The sequence below is a fragment of the Pectinophora gossypiella genome, chromosome 9 (assembly GCF_024362695.1).
Source record: "Pectinophora gossypiella chromosome 9, ilPecGoss1.1, whole genome shotgun sequence".
Classification (NCBI taxonomy): Eukaryota; Metazoa; Arthropoda; class Insecta; order Lepidoptera; family Gelechiidae; genus Pectinophora; species Pectinophora gossypiella.
Window position 1 is genome coordinate 4,150,184 of NC_065412.1, and position 12,425 is coordinate 4,162,608.

The 12,425-nt window shown below is 36.7% G+C and overlaps 1 protein-coding gene across 2 annotated transcripts in view; it reads left to right on the top strand.

The window, feature by feature from the left end:
- LOC126369379 (angiotensin-converting enzyme-like) overlaps positions 1-12,425 on the top strand; it is a 66,581-nt gene that overhangs the window by 29,745 nt on the left and 24,411 nt on the right. The gene's annotated exons all lie outside the window — the stretch shown is intronic.

The following is a 12,425-nucleotide window of genomic DNA, read 5'->3' on the forward strand; positions in this document are numbered from 1 at the left end:
CGTCCGTAGGGCCATAGACGATCGAATTAGGCTCAATTAAACTAGCACGCGAACAGTGGTAATCTCCCCAGTGGGACAAATAATATGGCGCTTTTGTGTTAATATACTTATAGTATAATAGTATATATTATAGGGCTTCTCTCGAGAATTAACTGTAATCGAATACCAATCTTTGCCTATGTTTACCACGGCATAAGACCACGGCTATCTCCTAAATACTACTATTCGGAAGAATTTCTGAGAAATATACCAATTTTCCGGTTTCATACTTTTTGAGCTTATTTTTTTCGTAGTCGGGTTTTAGTTTTATTATTATTTATATTATTTTAGAGTTCTATTTATTAGGATAACGTGCTTCCGATACGCAAGATTTGGCGATAAAACCTACCCGGAACATGTCTGAGCAGTCATGTTATAAATTCAACGTAATTATCGAGTAAATACAAGAAAACCCGCAAGTAAAACCTAGCAATTTGTATATATTTGAAATGTGCAAATTCAGCCCATTTATTGGATATCCAATACACTACCATACAAAAAAAATATTTTTTCGTGTTCACTTCATGTCCGCTAGAGAGCGCCACATTGAATTTAGCGTGACGTCACATAGCTTATAACCACCGCACAATTAAGACGCTTCTAGTGACACCTCATTTGTTAAATTCTGACTAATAGTTTAGAAGTTATGTTGGAACAGACGTGCTTACATACATGTTTTTTGATTCGCCGCAGTTGAGTAAAAAGTGGCGACATGTTGAAGTGAGAAAGTAATGTGTTAGATCGAAGTGGGTGGTGCCTATCCCAACGGAAAATAGGTGTTATCTTACATAGGTATGTACGTATTATGTGTATCACTCCCTTGTTATCGTTTCTCGAGGACGGTTTATTTTGTTTACCACTTACATGATTCATCCATCAAGCTATTCATAAGCGTCTATTGTTTTCCATAAAGGTAACCCTTTATCATAATGTATTTTATTATGTCCTGATGTAATCCGTTAATGGAATAATCGTAATATGTAAACGACATTCTATAGGTATACTGGTGCAAATTCACGCCCATACACCCTACTTAACAGCCCGAAGAAGAATTAGAGGTATAGTGTGCTAACCACAGGCTTAATAAAGAATAACTGCTCGGACTATCTGTCACCTTCGTATACGGTAAGAATAGGATTTTAGTATGGAGTGTCTGGGAACAAACAAATCATACATACATTCATAATTAACTCCCTGTAATGGGATAGCTTCCGTGCTTCGGAACACGTTAAGCCGTTAGTCCCGGTTACTACTTACTGACGTAAGTAAGTATGAAGTCGTTGCACAAGACATTTCAGGGGCATTTGGTGGCTCAATAAAAATAACAATAATAACCTCACAACTCACACAATAAAAAGAAGATGGGGTAGGCAGGATCGCCAGTAATCAGAGGATAACCTGCAACTACTTATCCGAAATTATTTTAGTTTTGTTTTGCTAATATCCAAACTTCATCTGTTAATGATGAACCGCAATATGGCAGATATTCAGCACATCATCCATATTAAAATGACCAGTCCCTTTGTTAGCTTTTAACTAAAAATACGTACATAATTATTATGTTTTTTATTTTTATAGAAACATTAAAACTAAAAATGTATTTATTTTAATTTTAACACTAGTTTTTAGTAAAAATACAAGTATGATGATAGAGAGACATACATGTAAATAAGGTCCACACGAACTCGCCGTCAACAAAGACACCACGTATTTTGCAGCTAAGCAGCATTTTAGCCGATCTAGTTTTATGTCTACATCGTGGGAAGCAATACGATCTGAAAACAAATCTAGACCCGACACCGGACAGTGCAGTAGTACTGTAAATTAGGTTTTATAGGCACTAATGTATAAACTACGTGCTTGCTTCCTAACCCGGATGGTGGCCAGACTATTTATATTGTAGATATTTGCATACATAAGCGTTCATTATTACCTTATGAGATCATTATAGGTATCTTACGACTATATTATTAAGAACAATTGATGTACGTATAGATAACAAGGAAATAGAGTTCTGTATATCTGAATGTACGTATAACATGATCGTAAAGATATTAATAAGGTTATAAGTGCATTGTTTTGAATAATATGAAAAATATTTAAAGACAACAATTTACCATCGCACATTTTGGAAAATACTTTTCAGTATTTTTGTTGTAAGATATTTTCTTTCAAATGATAATGAGAACAGAAGGATGTTGTTTACATTTCATGCCAAAAGTTTTTATTTGTTTTGTTTTCTCTTGCCGTGTGAGACAGACGATGGTCTTTTGTTTACATTTAAATGTCTGAAGGAATTGAGTTTTCCCCTTTTTCAACACCAACCGAGGGATAAAGAACTTACTTTGTGTCCTTTTTGAATGAAACCGATTAATAAAACATGAACCTTTAGATTAGAAAGCGAAAATTCTCCCAGCTCTTAACTTACTGTGACAAATTTCTCGTTTACTTATCTCAAATACAATTTTATAACCTAAACCTGACATGACAGGCTCTAAGTAATGGATATTTTAAGTTCATAAATTTTCTTCTAAAACAATCTAAAGGTGAAGTACTTATTACGTTAAGTGACACTTATCAAACTAAATCCATCAAATCCAGGATGTTTTAAAGAAAGATCAGTGCCATGTTTATTAAAACTTACAAGTCCACACCTTCACAGGCTACAAGTTACTCACAAGTACTTGTAAATTACGTTTATCAAAAAAGTAGAGGGACTGTAAAATATACTTGTGCAATAAATATAGGCACCTGTATATTTGCTTGTGTAGTTATGATAAACACATTCTTGTAATAATGAAAATTTTTATAAGAAAATTTCTTGTAATACAGGGCTTGTAAGTTTTGATAAATAGGGCTCAAGTCAAAGAATATTCGAAACCTGCATGATGACTTTGATGAGAGTGAAAGAAGCAAAAGTGATGTATCAGGGGTCTCTGCCTACTCCAACGGAAAATAGGCGTGATATATATATATATCAATATTCCGTCTATTTTCCGTATATATAATATATATAAGTATATATATATATCGTCACTGGAAAGGCAAAATTACGTAAGCGCCAAAAGGCCATTTCGAGAAAAAGCCGTTTAAAGTTTCATTTTTTCGTTTTTTTATCATAACTTTTTACCCAATTATCCAATTTAGATGATGTCAAGGTAAGGTTACATTGTTTTTTAATTGTCTATGTCCAGCAATACATATCATAACAGTTGGATTGCTATTTTAGGATATAGTGGCGCTTACGTAAAAATGACTTCAGTTTACAGTAAAGCAAATTTACTTAACCGCCATCTGGTTAAAATATTATTTGGAAGCAAAATTACTTACAGCTCTTAAGACAATGCATACGAGAACGACAATATTTCTTTAAATATAATAATACTGTAATGTTAGCGGAGTAAAAGTTACTGTATCGACTTTTACACATCTGCTTTCATTATTGTGAAAATTGCCTAAAAAGTGATCGATTGATTATGTCAGTACACCAAAGATTCTTTAAAGTAAGTTTTTGTAATATCTTACATGGGTAAAAAGACGTAAGGGACAAATAATTATTCTTAATACCTCCTTAAATTACTTATTACTTCAATTGATTTATAAAAATTGCTTTTAAAATACTGAAGTGCCAGAAATAAAGTTTCATACAATATAAATAATAGCGTACAACCCGTTATCTGTTTGTAAAAGTTTCTTTTTAACACTTTCAAAGACAGAACGTATACGGACGTTCCGATTCCAAGGTGTCATACTACCTATTATGAACCACCAATGACCCATGGTCTCTGTCCGTGAAAGGGTTAAACGGTTTTATTTAGCTAAACCCGTACGGTATATTTGTATCAAAATTAGATATTGCAATTTAGGTAAGTACCTTCCTGTTGTCAGATTGATCTGAAATTTGGTATGCACCTTTAATTCCGATGTCAATACAATATAATAAAATCAATAACATTATAAACCTAAGATGGCAGCCGGTACATAATGGGACATATTTTTCCAAACCCCCTCAATATGGGTATCAAATGAAATAGCTACACAAGTAGAATACTGTGATTATGTCAAAATTTAAAATCCAAGATGGACGATATTAGAAAATGACTGAAAGAAGGATGTTGCCCTTAATTTTGTCATTGGCATCCACCGTCCATAATATGCAGGGCAGCACAGTGGATCGCTGGGTAATGATGCCGCCGACGAACTGGCAAGAAGAGGATCAGACACCAGGGTATATGGACCCGAACTAATCCTGCCGATACCTTTCAGTCAGTTACGCTCGTGGGTACGGGACCATACCCAGCAACTACACAACGACAGATGGGCACAGCTGCCCACATGCAGACAGTCGAAGGATATCATGCCTATGATATCCAATTCACTCGCCGACTGCTTCGCTTAAACCGCAATGACCTCCGAATAGTAGTGGGCAGTATAACGGGTCACTGCCCACTCAACAAGCACCTATTTAACTTAGGGATAACGGACAGCCCACTTTGCAGAGGCTGTCTGGACGCAGAAGAAACTGCCCCCCCATGTAATCCTGGAATGCACGGGAGTGTCAGCACAACGGGTAAAATCCTCAAAGGAATGGGGTCGCTCCGCGAAGCCTGTGAAATCCCCAGGAGGCTTCTGAGCTTCTGGAAGGAGATAGGTTGGCTTACGTAGTCAACAATTACACGCATAATGTGCCACCTTAGAGTCTAAATGCGAAAAACAGAGCCCACTAACATAACATAACATATACAGGGCAGCACAGTCGACCATGCAGTAGTATATTTGGGCTCAAAATTGTTTGAATTAGGACAAGCATACGTGGCTCTAAGTCGAGTCAAGTCTCTGGAAGGGTTAAGTATTTTTAATTCCTCAATAATTTCTAATTCCTCAATAATTCCCCTTATTGTTTTTCAGAGTATTTACCACGAAGTTTAATACACTTTTCCATTCGCTCGAACCAGGTATTATTTAACATTTATTCCACTCCAAAGTAGAGGTGTTCAAAATGGCTGACTTGAAAGCGTTGTTCGCTTCTTCACCGCACTGGAACCTTTGACCGCGAAGAGTTTCTTTTTTAATTTCAGGAAATGTAAAGAAATCATTGGAGCTTAGGTCAGGACTGTATGGAGGATGGTCAAGAATTTCTACGTTTTCCTGCTTCAAATAATCGTTTGACGAGCGGCGTGTGAGCTTGCGTTGTCATGGTGCAGCATCCTGCACCCCTGCGCATCATCATGCGTCGCTTTGGGTTAGATTTTCGAAGTTCGGCGATGACTTGTGGTAAACAAATTGTGGTATACCAATTCGCATTAACCGTCCTACGATCTTCAAGTGCAATTGTCGCAACATGACCGATTTTCTCCACGAAGGTAGCCACCATCTTCTTTGAAGTGCTTCGAGAGCGAACAACTTTAGTCGGCTTTGACTCGTTTTGGAAGACCCAAACTGTGGATTGTTGTTTGGAATCAGGATAATAGCATAAATCCAAGATTCGTCACCACTGATGATGTCGTACACGTGATTTGAGTCTCCTCGGTTGAACTTCTGAAGAGTTTTCTTACACCATCTGACGCGGGCTACCTTATGATCGTCAAAAAATGCGGGATGCAACGGCAAACTAGTTTTCTCACACCAAGTGCCTCATGCAATATCGTTTAAATGGTTGTCCCTGAAATGCCTAATAACGCCTCTATTCTCGGTATGTCACATGACGATTTTTGAGGATTAGTTGTCTCACAGCAATGATATTAAATTCATTGAAGGCGGATGTCCACGCTCGAATTCTAAATACTAGCGTTCGATGGTCCGCAGACATGGCACTTCATCGTGGAATAGAGATTTTAACTCTTTGAAACACTGAAGTCGAGGTAGGCCTCTTCAAAAGTTATAGAAAACTTTTCTTTGTAAGATTCATTTTCGGATGTGACCTGACAGATTCAAACGAACGCTGTGACTAAACAATTGCATTAATCCTAATGCTTTCAATCGTTTTGATATTCGAAATTCCAACAAATTTGAATTTTGAGTTCTTAATTCAAAATTGGCGCTAAATATGCAAACGACAGAACTTAAAAAGTATAACAAAGTCGCTTTTTCTGTCCCTATATCCCTATGTACACTTAAGTCTTTAAAATTGCGCAACGGATTTTGATGCAATTTTCTTTAATAGATAGAGTGATTCAAGAGGAAAGTTTATAGGTATGTATAATAACACCCAATAAATAGTGTAGAAATACTGTTATTTTTGAGGATTTTAATGTGATGTCGTAAATAATTTAATTTTTCCTCAGCATTCCACCCGAGCGAAGCCGGGCGGGTCGCTAATAAATTATAAAATCAATACTGAAATAGTTTTACTTTTAGATCTATTGTTAAAAAATAACTTCCTGGGAAACTTACTGCTAGCCCACAAACTTGCTTAATAACAGCATAAAAATGCGAAGGCAAATTTACGTACACGCCTTACTTATTCTAAATACTGTAAGTCAAAATTACTTGTTCGCCATTCACTGCATAAACATGCTAAGACATTTTTTTCTTATACGCCTTACTTATTTTAAAAGCTGTAAATAAAAATGACTTATACATAGTCTATTTTTTATTTTCAGTAGTCCAAAATTACTAATAAAATGATACTTTTCTAACTATAGAATGCCAAATTTACTTAAAGTTAATATGTAGTTATTATATAGGAACACAATATTACTTATACACCAGTCACGAAAAAAACACCAAAATCTTGTCGTTTAAGAAACTGGAATTGAAAAAAGTCAACTATTTTTAAATTTACGTAAGCGCCAAAAAAGTGCTCGTATCGCAATGCTACCCAGACAGATCGACGCAGAATGAAACGCTGATTCCGAATATATAAAAAACCCAAAATACCTATTTTGGCGCTTACGTAATTTTGCCTTTCCAGTGACGATATATAATATGTTACTTCGGAGCAATGCCTTAGCCTCAGATTACAACTAATCAATTTCTTGACTAAACTAGAACCTACTGAATCACGGTATCATCTTATTTTTCGGACAATTCAGTTATGCGACAATGATCTTTATTTTCTCTACTTGATTAAAATATTTTTAAACTTTATGTCGATTTCTTCCTACTTTTTATGAGTGGATTGCAAATAAAGTAGGTATACTTGTTTGTTGTAAAAGACGTATTTTCGAGTTGAAATTACCTTTCCAAGAGTGTCGGGTAAGAAATCAAATTCATGAAATATGTTCTTGTTTTTCCGTAGTATTAGTTTTATAACTTATTTCTGATTCTCTACTTATAGTCTTGGTACTTTATTAAAGTTGGCCGTGGATGGTACTAAACCGTCGATTGTCTTGCCTTTGGCGATATAGTGGTTAACCGCTGCATCCATAAGAAAATATTGCTGGCTTAAAATTGTGCCCACTCCGACATGATAGGACATTATATTGGATTTGTATTCGTATGTTATACGTTCCTATTGTGGAATAAAGAATTTTGAACAGCATTATATTGCACATGGGCACTGGACACTACCACACCATACTACTACTTCTACTTGTTACCATACCATACATCATTTCATCGTAGGACTTAGAAAAGGTGGTTGGATCTTGCTATAGGGGCAATCCTCGGGTAGATCGGGCAGTGTATGGGATAGCTCATCGGTGAGCGGGACCACTATTTCGCCATATATTTTATACCTACACTTAATTGGATAGTGTAATTAGCCCTTATGTTGACTTGGTTAGGGATTACAAGTATGATTTTATGTCATCATCATCATAAGTTTAAAAGCCACGCCCTTGTCGGTATAGCATTCTCCATGATACTTTTTTAGGGAAAAATAAGGCAGTAGTTTCCCTCTTGCCTTCCACCCCGAAGTACTCTGTCTGACACGAGTGGGATGGCGCCCAGAAAGAGTCTATTTCAAAGCCGTACTAGGACTCCTGTCCGCCGCCCCTAAATCTTCTTCTATCATGTGGGTTGTGAGGTGGATTACGAAGCCCATCAACCAATTGCGCCTTCAAAGGCCCCTGACATGGATCATGTAACGATTACTAACATCAGTAAGTACTAACCGGAACCAACGGCTTAACATGTCTTCCAAAGCACGGACATCTTACTTTAAAATGATTTTTGTGATATGTCCCCACCGGGATTTGAACCCGGGATACTCCAGATCGTGAGCCCAACGCACAAACCACTGGACCACAGAGGCCGTTCCCGCTGCCCTATCTGTCAGTTTGTCAGGTTCAAGTGAGTTTATGTAAAAAACTAAAAATAATGCTATCAATTGACGCTGCTATTAATAGTCTAGTTTTAAGAACATTGTGAACTGTTACATAACTTACCGCGTTTTTTTACGAAACACCAAATACCTTATTATAGGTCAAACATAACATTTATAACGACAAAGCCTTCGCAAACTTTCAAATTCGCATAATTTGGACTTTCCATATTGCATTATTTGAATGTTTTTGTAGCAAATGAGACCAACATTGCATTTGTTGGTGACCAGCATTTGTTATGACACAAAACGTGTTCTGTGCACAATAGGTCTTGCAACATTCAATGATTGGTTTGCCACTGTGTAGTGCCAGTTACAATATTATCATTTTATTTTTAGATCATAATGGTTTGTGGAGGCGTTGAGATTTATATTGACATGTGTAAAGCCAATTTGAATGTGCTGTTTTATTGAATATACCTATTATTTGGACCAGTACGTTTTCGGATGTCGCCAACATGTGCATGGCAACTTTACTTGGCTTATTGTGTCTTCGGAAAATAAAATTAGCAGACATAAAAATAAATTATTAATAATAATAAAATTAAATTATTATTCAATTAATAAAAATAAATTATTAATTAATTCATATTTTAGGGTTTTCCGATGTTAACTATGTAAAATGTAACATTAAATTGTAACAACGATAAATAAAAAAAATAAATAAATAAAAGTGAAAGTTTTCCGAAGACTGCTCTTAGGGTGTCCATTGAGGCATTTTGAACTACCTACTAGAAATATTTTTGTGAGGAATTAAAAACGCATAAATATTATTTAACGCTTTTTGCAAAACAATACAACACAAAACTCTTGTTTGCACGTAAACTTCGACGGCCTAAGATCACGCCTATTTCCCGCTGGGGTTGGTAGAGCCCACGGGATTCCACTTACACAATCCTGACACACCACTTTCGCTTCTTCCACTCTCATTAAAGTCTTCTTGCGTTCATTGGCGGTACTGATGTACAGTCATGAGCAATATAATGTACCCACTTTAGGACTCTGTCGCACTAACATATTTGACATTTCGTGAGACTTACAGTTCAATTTGCCAAAAAAGTTAATGTGACATGGTACCAAAGTGTATACACATATTAATGCTCGTGACCGTACTATAAACAAATAGTCTCACATTCGCTAAGGAGTTTTATAGAAAAGCGTCCGAACCGTTGTAAATACGTATACATTAAGTTATGTAGATAGTATAAGTTCGTTCCCACAAATTAAGATATTATGGCTGCTCAAATAAAGTACCTACAATATCAATATTTCGGTGTCGTTATATTTTCGCCATCGCTTGTAGCAAGATGCGCCGCGGATACTTTTTTACAGATAATGGTTGTCTATTTCTTAGACGAGGTCAATAATTGGCACCCTTATCAAATATCGCTTTCATACACATAAAGGTGAAAGAAATCTACGAGTATATCTTCTTCTGGGGCTCCTGTCGAGGTCGGCTGTCATTTAGACAGTTTCCTCTCTCGGGATTGCTCACCGGAATGAGGAAGACTTGTCATATCAAACGCTCCACTGAATATTCGAACTGACTCAGTGTTGACATTAAAATTATGAATACTTGAGCAGGCGTAGTCAGTAACCTCAGTCGTCCTTGCCTCGTCCTTGCATAATCAAAACACTTTGTAAGCAAAGCATACTTGTAAGTTTGCAAAATAGCGAAACATAGTATGTGCGATGTTCAGATGTTTAAAAACAAGAGCCAGAGAGAAATTGTGTTTTACTAATAGACATTATATACGTACATTCGTGAGGAAATTCACATTCCCAAGAAATACGTTTCGAAGGTACTTGAAGAAACTTTGTATTAAGTTGGTTTTCCCTTCGCGGCTTGGAAAATCAGACAGGCAGTCGCTTCTGTAAAAACCGACAAATTGTCGAGTTAGGTAAACAAACCCCGGGTAAACGGTTTAACGTTAGGGAGATGATGTTTGAACACATTCATACATAAAATCACCCTTCGTGCCCGTAAGCCATAACAGAGTGAGCAGAGGTATTCAAAAGACTTGCAGCCACTTTTGATACGGAATCGGAAAATGGATTATGATGAACCGTATTGGGACCATGGCAGATGCTTGAAAGCGTGGATCATTCGAATATTTTATATTTTTGTCACACAATGTGTAATTGAAATACTACAATCAACACTATTAAAACACATAATAACGGGTTCTTACCGGGATGATCATCCCGTGATCATGGCACTTGCAACAGTGTCGAAATATCGGGAGTCTCATATCCCTGCTTTAAACGCGGTAAGAGCCCGTTATTATGTGTTTTAATTATGATAATAACCGCGTAAACTTAAAACAACAATGAACACTATTTAATATAAATAAAAGTTTAAAAACTAAAACCACGGACTACAGAAAAATCACGGTCTAAAAAGTATGAAGACAATATACGGTACATTTCTCCGAAATTCCTCCGAATAATGATGTTTAGGACGCTATTGCCGCTCTCGTATTGGATTTTCAGCCATACAAGACGTTGCCACAGAAACGCTGTAGAAATCATCTGATCAACATGTAAAGACCCGTCATAATATTTATTCATACTATTTGGGGGTCTTATTTATTTAAAAAAAGACGTGCTTTCATTGAAACCTGTTCAGAGCATGTCTGAGCAGTTATATTATCAATTAGACGTAAAAAATTTGTAAATACAAGGAAATCCGCAAGTAAAAGCTAGTATAATCATAAACTGCCTATATACGTCCCACTGCTGGGCACAGGCCTCCCCTCAATCAACCGGAGGGGGTAAAAGCTAGTAATATGGACATATTTGAACTGTGCAAATTAAACCCTTTCATTTGATACCCAACACAATAAAACTATTTGAATAAAAAAAGAAACTCGTCCTTAGTGTGTGTCACATTGAATTTAGCGTGAACTTAGCTTAAAACCATCTGACAATTAAGATAGTTCTAGTGACACGTCATTTGTTACATTCTGACAGGTGGTTTTTAGGTTGGAACAGTCACGCGAGGTGCGTTTCGTATCACAATTTGACGGTTTCACTTCGATAAATTATAATCTACCGAAAAATAATACTTTAAATTGTAAGCAATATGATACGATTCATAATTATTCGACAGTTCACAATCTCGCGATTGATTCAAATCGATAGATTATAATCTAACGTTATTTACAATTTTACGGTGACACATACACACATAGCGTTCAAACATATGACCCTCCTTTTTGCTTCGACGCAGTCGGGTAAAAAAATACTGCACTTATGGTATTGAAATTCAAGATGTAACCGTAAAATGGTACCAACGACAATTTTAGTCGAATTACTGTGCTTAATACCTGCAATGAAATGGTTCTAAGTGCAAAATAATACCACATTTCAGCTTCAGTGAGCCATGTTGGTTTGTATTGTGTTGGCTTCAGTATGTTTTACAAAAGGTAATTGCCTCGTGCGTTTTATATGTAAGTACTACCAGCGTGTTTTCAGTACTAGATTGCATGGGAGATAGGAAAAATGCTATTATAGGTATTGTCCCTTGTCAAGGTAAAGGTTACTTTTACCGTATCAGAGCCGTGGTAGCCCAGTTGGTAGAACGCTTGTCTCTCACTTTGAGGTCCCGGGTTCGAATCCAGCACAGGCCTAAACCAATGATTGACGAATTTGTTTTCGAATTCATGTTTGGATCATAAATGATTATCACGTGCTCAGCGGTGGAAGAAAACATCGTGAGGAAACCCATATTCCCGAGAAATGCATTTTCGGAGGTATGTGACCTAACCTGTATTGGGCTAGTATTCCCTTCGCAGGTTGGAAGGTCAGACAGGCAGTCGCTTCTGTAAAAAACCGGACCTGTCAAATCTTCACGTTAGGGAAGCGGACCCCATGAAAACAGGATAATGCTAGGGAGATGATGAGGGTAAAGGTTACTTTTGCAATGTGAAGAATGTGATCTTTGTGAACTTTGTTGATCCTGTGCCTGTGTCCTCCTCATTCACCACCACATTCGGATTACCTTAGGTACTAAGTTACCAACGGTGATGACGTGACCGCATCATCCTGGCTGGCAGGCGCGTTATTTTAAAAAGTTAATCTTTGAATGAGGTCTGAAATCAAGAAATGTCTACGGCTC